The sequence below is a fragment of the Heptranchias perlo genome, unplaced genomic scaffold, assembly GCF_035084215.1.
Source record: "Heptranchias perlo isolate sHepPer1 unplaced genomic scaffold, sHepPer1.hap1 HAP1_SCAFFOLD_50, whole genome shotgun sequence".
Taxonomy (NCBI): domain Eukaryota; kingdom Metazoa; phylum Chordata; class Chondrichthyes; order Hexanchiformes; family Hexanchidae; genus Heptranchias; species Heptranchias perlo.
In genome coordinates, this window is record NW_027139516.1 from 2,735,478 (window position 1) to 2,744,296 (window position 8,819).

Here is an 8,819-nt window from a genome sequence, read left to right on the forward strand (position 1 = left end):
AACATTGCTAAACTCAGAACCTCGTACTGAGACACTAGTTAGGTATGAATCGACCCCTCGTCAGTTACCAATGAAACAGGTGCCTAATCCCGCCTATGACCTGGCTAAATTCGGAGCACCCGGCAACCCCCAATTGATAAATGTGTACTGTCCCTGGAGACCCCACGAGATGATGGCCATTCTAGCAGGGATGCCGGATAGGAAGAAATCACCTACCCTGTTTGTAGACTTTCTTCGGACTACCATTTCCGTTTATAATGCAGAACCAAGAGACTTGTGGGCATTAGTGCAGCAAATTTTAACCCCTGCTGAACGCACTCGGTTTTTGGGTCACTTACAGTATGCGAATTATACTGAATTGGCAAACGCTCAGGCACAGAATGGTGATCGCGAACAGTCTATACTCAACGCCTTGACCACCACCCTACAAAAACCAATTGACCTAAATAAGATCTTAGACACCAGGCCTAAAAAGGGCGAGGGAGCAGACGAATATTTGGAAAGATTCTCTGAAATATACCAGAATCAGTCAGGAGATGTAGCATACCGTGAGGGAAGAAACTCACCACTGTACTGCGCTATGCTACTGAACTGCCTACCGACTCAGGTTGCTCAAGCAATTAAGACTAATAATATGAACTGGTCAGAGAATACTCCCAATCAGATGGATAGGGCACTGAAATACTACTGGATGGATAATAAGCACCAGGAAGGTCAAGCCCAGGTTAGAGTCAAAACTGAATATGTGGTAAAAAAGGAAGAGCCGAAACACATCCCAGACAGAACAGGATATCAGATGGAGCCTCAGTATTGTGTCCCAGGATGGGTTGACGGAGAAGGGAATGGGTACATTACACACCCTAACGGACCAACCGCTCCTAATTACAGCCCACCCTACGTTCCCCCGAGACGTGATTTTGAAGTGAGAGGAAGAGGGGGGAGAAAAACAGGGTCAGATGCCTGTTTTAATTGTGGTCAGCAAGGCCACTGGTGCAAGCAATGTCCCTCCCGTAGACAAGGAAAAGGGGGCCATATGCAAGGGGCAGCGAAGAGGAGGTTGGCAAGGGGATCGAGGACGAGGAAGATATACGGACTTTTCCCAAAACAATCCGTTCCCCCAGTATTGACTAGCTAACCTTGTGGTAAACGGGATCCAGTCAGAGCAGGAGCCCGTTCTGTCACTGATGATTAAAGGAAACCCACATACATTCTTAGTAGACACCGGAGCAACTATGTCATCTGTCCGATCGGAGCTCAATCTCCCTGAGTCCGGGGAAAAACAGAGTCTATCTGGTTTTCAGGGACAAGTGAACCAATACCCGATATCTGAACCAGTGGAAGTACAATTTGGAAATGAGTCAGTAAAACACCAATTTGTAATTACAAGTGGACTAGACTGTAACCTCATGGCTAGAGACTTGCTATGTGCATTCCGCCTGAGCATTGAGTGCGGGGACGAAGGACTGACTGTGAAACCATGGGCCCCTAAAATGCAGTTTTATGTTTCCATCACCCCACAATGGTGGTCTCTCGACTTCAAAGATGAGGGTTCCCTTCATGTAACCTTGGCCTACGATATGAGTGGGAGAAATAAGGAATTGGAGGACTTTTACCGAAGCTATATAGGAACGGAATGGGAGGTTATTCGCCGGGCTATGGTTACAGGACCAGAAAGGAGAGCAGAGTATGTTGAGATCCACTCAGAGTTGTGGAAGGAAGCACCTGTTACAGGTTACATCACTCGGGGTGCTGCGAAGACAATGGGATGGGATCCAGGATACTTTGAAATAAAGGGAGTACCACATATCACCCGGGAGGTGAATTACCCGTATCATGCGAAAGATTTAGGACCCATGGTAAAACAGACAGTCGAACAAGCTGATCCAAATAACCGACAGAAACAGACCCTGTCATGCGGCCGGACTATTCTGTTTTACCAGACACCAAGATTTAACAGGGCACAATTGCGCCACCATGTGGGCAATGAAAAACCAGAATATGTTAATCCGCAAGTCTGGGCGGAGGATCCCACACAGGTCGGATGCGTTAAAATGACTCCTATTCATATTGCCCTGCAGGAAGATGTTGTACTAGCCTCTATTCGACAATATCCACTAAAGCAACAGGCGATACCAAGTATTGACAAACTGATCGCTGGGTTGTTAAAGCAAGGGATTTTGATCAAATGTCAGTCCCCGTGTAACACGCCCATACTGGCAGTTCCGAAACCAGGCAAGCCAAACCTGTATAGATTAGTACAGGATTTGCGATCAATCAATGCCATTGTACAGCCACTGTATGTGCTAGTGCCCAATCCAGCTCACATTCTGGCTCAAGTTCCGGCAGCAGCCAAAGTCTTTGCAGTAGTCGATCTCCAACACGCCTTTTTCGCTTTGCCGCTGGACCCATCAAGTCAGTACCTTTTTGCCTTCACTTACAAGGGACAGCAATATACGTGGACCCGACTGCCACAAGGCTTCGTTAACTCCCCAACGTTATTTTCTAGATGCTTCCAGGAGCAATTACAGACATTGACTTTAAAACAAGGGTCTGCTCTAGTCCAGTATGTGGATGATCTTTTGATAGCCAGCCCTGATGAGCAGAATAATTGAAAAGACACTGCCCAACTGCTAAATCACTTATCCTCGCTAGGGTACATAGTATCCCAATCGAAAGTACTGGTGGGCCAACAGAGGGTTAAGTTTCTTGGAGTCATGCTCTCAGCAACCGAGCGAAGCTTAGAAAGAAGCAGGATTGAACCAATCTGTCAATTCCCTGTACCTAGCACTGTAAAGGAGGTTCGGCAGTGGATGGGAATGGTAAACTATTGCAGACAGTGGATCCCTAACATTGCCTTGGACACTAAATTATTAACGCCATACACCAGCATAGAGGGCGAATTTCAACTAGATTCTGACGCCTTGGGAGCATTTAAAAGATTGAAGGAAGCTTTGTCACAAACACCCGCATTGGGGAGACCCCTGTATGACAGACCATTTCAGTTGAACTGTACTATCCTCATTGATTGCTCAACTGCTGTTTTAACTCAAAAACACGGAGATAAGCATCGACCGGTGGCGTACTATTCTTCAAAACTAGATCCCGTAGCGCTAGGACACCCAGTCTGTACTCAGATTTTAACGGCTATTTACAACAGCCTACAGTCTGCTGCTAATCTGACTTTACAACAGGACATCACGGTGTACAGTTCACACTCGGTAACTGCATTATTAGGCCAGCTACAGACTCAACATCTTACCATGGCTCGACAAAATAAGTATGAGATATATCTGCTGAACAATCCTAAGCTGCGATTTAAATATTGTACTACCATCAACCCAGCATGTTTTCTCACAGAACCACCCCTTGGACAGGCTGACCCAGGACACGATTGTTTATCTTTAATTAAGGAAGACACTTCTGTCAGAGACGATCTATCTGATGTGCCAATAAAGGATCCGGACATAACCATGTATGTCGATGGGAGAGCCTCTATTGGTTCCCTTGGGGAGAAACTTTCTGGATATGCAATAGTGAATCAGGACGGTAAAACCATTGAATCTGCTGCTTTTGAGTTCCCATATTCTGCCCAGCAAGCAGAATTGTTTGCATTAATAAGAGCCTGCATTCTAGGGAAAGACTTGAGAGTGAATGAGTATACAGATTCGAGATAGGCTTTCAGGGTAGTTCACGATTTCGGACAGTTATGGAAAAACAGGGGGTTTCTGACTTCTGCAGGTACGCAGAATTCCCATCAGAAGTTAGTCTCAGATTTATTACAAGCCCTTATATTACCAAGACAGATCTCAGTTATAAAATGCTCCGCCCACACGACAGGACAGACCCCAGTAGATATAGGGAATAGATATGCTGATCAGGAAGCTAAGGAAGTGTCCCAGACACAGAGGGTGGTTGTCCCTAGAATGATGAGTCGGACTAAAAGCTCAAACCAAATCAAGTCTCCCTCTGAAAAGCCAATGCCAACCATCCAAGACGTCATTAAATTACAGGAGGACGCTCCTGACTATGACAAGCAATTGTGGGAACAATTTGGTTGTACTTATGACTGTGTATCTAAATTGTGGCTCACCCCTGCGGGGCAGACTTGTATGTCGGATGAATTAGCAGTATGGGTTATTGAATGTATACATTTTGCAACTCATTGTGGGGCCAAAGCTGCTAGCGATACAATGCTGGCCACTTGGTGGCATCCTAGGTTGCAAGCCCTAGCCCAGAGCATCAGCAGTCGTTGCCTTATTTGTCAAAAACACAACCCTGGAAAGGCAGTGTCTTGCGAAAGGGAAAACAAAACCTTTACCTGAAGGTCCCTTTGAGACCCTCCAAATGGACTACGTTGAGTTTGTTAGATGTCAGGGTTATAAATATGTTTTAGTTATTGTTGATGTATTTAGTAAATGGATAGAGGCCTATCCGACAACGGATAATAAAGCCTCCACTGTTGTAAAAGTTCTGATGAAAGAGATCATTCCTAGATACGGAATCCCAAATCAATTGAGTTCTGATAACGGCCCTCATTTTGTCGGTCAGGTTAATAAGGAATTCTGCACCCAGATGGGCATCAAACAACAGCTACATTGTGCCGACAGGCCACAGGCCGCTGGGTTGGTTGAGCGTGCTAACCAGACTTTGAAATATAAACTGGCTAAACTGCAGGCAGAAACTGGTACTACTTGGCTCAAACTTCTTCCTGTCGCCTTATTTCAGATACGTACTACCCCGGCTGGGGCAATGCGGTTAAGTCCTGCTGAAATTATATATGGTAGACCCGTCAAGACCCCGTGGAATCAAAACGTTCCGAAGACCGTCCACTTTCACCACATGACAACAGAAATGACTAACTATGTTTTGTCATTAACTAAGGCATTGAGAAGCCTCCACTCTCGTGTACGGGCTGCCTGCATCGAACTTCCTCCTATAATCAGTCCATCTAAAATCGAACCCGGAATGTATGTGTTAATCAGGAATTGGACAAGGAAAGGACTGGAACCTCATTGGGAGGGGCCCTATCAAGTCTTACTCACCACCCCTACCGCTGTGAAAGTGGAGGGGAAGAGTGCTTGGGTTCACCTCCACCACTGTAAAACTATCAGTCCCACATCTCAAATTTAAAATGCTAACTTCTCTTTTCTTTCAAGAAATCTTTCCTATACAGGTGCCGTGACCAGCCATGAAAGCCTTACTACGGATCTCACCTATTCTACTCTGCTTCACCCTGGGAGTGAACAAACAGGATACCTGTCAGCGCGACCAGCCTGAACGCATATACCACCTATGCTCAGGAGACGTACTTCGATGCAACGACCCAGATGGATTCGGAATATGGAACGTCACCCACGTGGACGCCTCTACCGGGCTCTTGCAGCAGCCCTACCGCACACTGATATTGGGAGCACAACAAAGGAACAGTCACTTACCATGTTACCGGACTAAATGCAAATTTGATTTTGTTTGCCACCGAAACGAAAGTGAATTCCCAGCCCCAGATCCATGCTCTAAAGGAAGGATCAGGCGCTCTGTGACTCGGGTGTCTAGGGGACTGTATTTAAATACTTTTCTCTGTATGTCTCATCTCTATGCCCAAAGCTTAAACATGTCCTCCTGCTGGGTGTGTTCCCATATCCCTACCCATTCCAAGGGAGGTATCCCTCTAAGGCCGATTCCCCTAACTTCCCCAGAAATGGCAGAATGGGTGATACATCGGAATGAAACTGACGGGAGCGGCATTAGAGACAATGGCTATGTACGAGCATACGATTTAACAGTGCCAGTTCCAGTGGGGGAGCAATGGAGGAAATACACCAACCACACCAAGTGTGGGATCAAATTTAAGGGATGGTACCAACCCAATTACAATCGTACCTATAAGCCCCCATTCCTGATGCTCACCAACACGTCAAGGCCTCAGGGGGTAATATGCCTGTCTAAAAACACCACAGGTGGACAGGTAATGGGATGGAGCAGATGTACTCAATACATCAATGTGACAATGCACGCCAGCCCCAGTACCATCCAATGGACTGGCTGCGGAAATGGGTCAGTATTGCAGCACAGACTCCGGGGGGGGGGAACAACCTCTGGGACCAGACGGGGTGCCCCCATTCACGGAATTGCCCTCCAATCTGACAGCCTACAATGGTACGTATTTCATATGCGGCCATAAGGCATACCCATGGTTGCCTCAGAAATGGACTGGGTCCTGCTTTTTGGGATATGTGGTACCATACATCCATCACTTGCCCTCCCTAGCAGATCATCGCCATTACCGACTCAAAAGGGAAATCACAGAGACAGAACGATACTTCGCTATTTTGTTCCCTGGGTATGGGGTGGGCAGGACAATCAAGGAAATTCGGCTCATCGCTTCCGTCTTAGAACAGGTAGCTAATGAAACAGCAGACGCACTGCAGGACATTAACGCCGAAATGATAGCCATGCGTACAGTGGCCTTGCAAAATCGCATGGCTCTAGACTATCTGTTGGCCGAAAAAGGGGGAACGTGTGCGCTGATTGGATCAGAGTGCTGCACCTACATACCAGATAACTCAGAAAACATAACTAATCTGGCTAAGCACATACGGGACGAAGTAAAGAAATTACGCCAAACCCCAAGGGAGGGTTGGTTAGACTGGCTTTTCGGTACCTCATGGGGAGCGTATCTAGTGCATGGATTGGTTATCCTAATTGCAGCAATACTCATTTTCGCCATAACCGTTCTTAGCATCAAAATTGTCTGCAAGATAGCCATCAACCAAATCCGAGTATAGAGCCTTGACCAATCAGAACTGTTGATTGAGCAAAGATTAGTTATCATAAATGATAAAAGGGGGGAATGAGAATACCTACGAGGTGCCCCTCTAACGAAATGCATATGTAGTAAGCTTTCAGTAGCTCAATAAGATGCCTCCATAACAAAATGGCAGTATGGTAAACCAAGGGTTAATATAAGTGGCCCATTTTGCTAGCTAGAATTAGAACAATTAGCTTTTCAAATGAGCTTATCCTTGACCATTCGTTTATGTTATTAATTTCCTGTATGAAAATGTATGCTTTATTATGAATCAAGCAAAGCGATATGATAAGCTGAATTGTTATTAATTTCCTGTATGAAAATGTATGCTTTATTATGAATCAAGCAAAGCGATATGATAAGCTGAATTCTGGGGTAAGCAGGTGTAGGGAGTGTTGTTTTGCAGCTACCTAATGAATGGATCCTTATTTCGGACAAGGTCGAAAAACATCCCAGGCCTGAGATAAGTGAGACTCCCTTTCCTGTGACCAACGTATGAACAGGTATCACCTGTGAGTGGTCGGTCATTATGTCAGTTAGTATGGCTTGCCCAGACTCAGCTTATGATTGGTTTTAACCCCTTGCTACTCATGTCCCTCCCCACTCTGAAAATGTATAATTGTGTGAACTTTGACTGTGTAAATTGCCTGTTCTATGAGATTGACCAGACTCTGTCAAGAGTTGAAATCAATTCTATAGATCGGGCCAGCTGCAGCTAATAAATTGTGTTAAAACTTTCAAGTGTATTCGCTTTCAGTTTTTGCTGAACCAGACTAAGAGTAAAGAATCCGGTATCGTCAATACCAGGGGTGAGGGACTTATGCGGAGAGTTTGTAGAAGCTGGAATTGTTCTCTTTAGAGCAGAGAAGGTTATGGGGAGATCTAATAGAGATGTTCAAAATTATGAGGCGTTTTGACAGAGCGAATTGGGAGAAACTGTTTCCTTTGGCAACTTGGTCAGTGATCAGAGGTCATCGAATTAAAATAATTGCAAACGAACTAGAGGGGAAATGAGGAGAAATCTTTTTACACAGATGTTTGTGAAGGTTGGGAACGCAATTGCTGAAAGGAACTTCCAAAAGCTAATTGGACATGTACTTGAAGAGTATTAATTTGCAGGGTGATGTGGATAAAAGTGTCATTAATAGAGTTATTAATAAACACCGCACATTTTTATTCGTATCAGTAATAGTGTAGTTAATAAACACTGCACATTATTATTAGTTTCACTAACAGTGTTAATAATAAATACTGTGCATCATTATTAGCGTCAGTAATAGTGTTATGAATATACACTGGGGATTTACATTGATTCCTGTTATTTCTTTCTCTCTGATCCCCAGTATATGGGATGTCGGTCTCACAGATTCTTGTACCGAGGATCTCTCCTCCGCTCTCAGTACAAACCGGTCACTGACGGATCTGAAACTGGGTAATAATAAACTGGGAGATCAGGAGTGAAACTATTGTCTGCGCCTCTGAGGGACCCGGACCGTAAAATACAGGAACTGCAATAAGTATCAGATTGTGTGAGTTTGTGTTTATAATAACTGGATGACTAACACTGTACATTAATATTCGTACCAGTAATAGTGTTATTAATAAAAACTGTACATTATTATTAGTATCAGTAATAGTGTTATTAATAAACACTGTACATTATTATTAGTATCAGTAATAGTGCTCGTAATAGGCACTGCACATTATTATTATCAGTAATAGTGTTACTAATAAAAATGTACAGTGTTTATTAATATCAGTAATGGTGTTATTAATAAATTCTGTACATTAGTATTTATCAGTACTAGTGCTACTAATAATCCAGATTATTATTAGTATCAGTGATATTGCGATTAATAAACACTGCACATTATTATTAGTATCAGCAATAGTGTTATTAATAGACACTGTACATTATTACTAGTATCAGTAACAGTATTATGAATAAACACCACGTTATTATTATCAACAATAGAGTTATTAATAAACACCGTACATTATTATCAGTAAG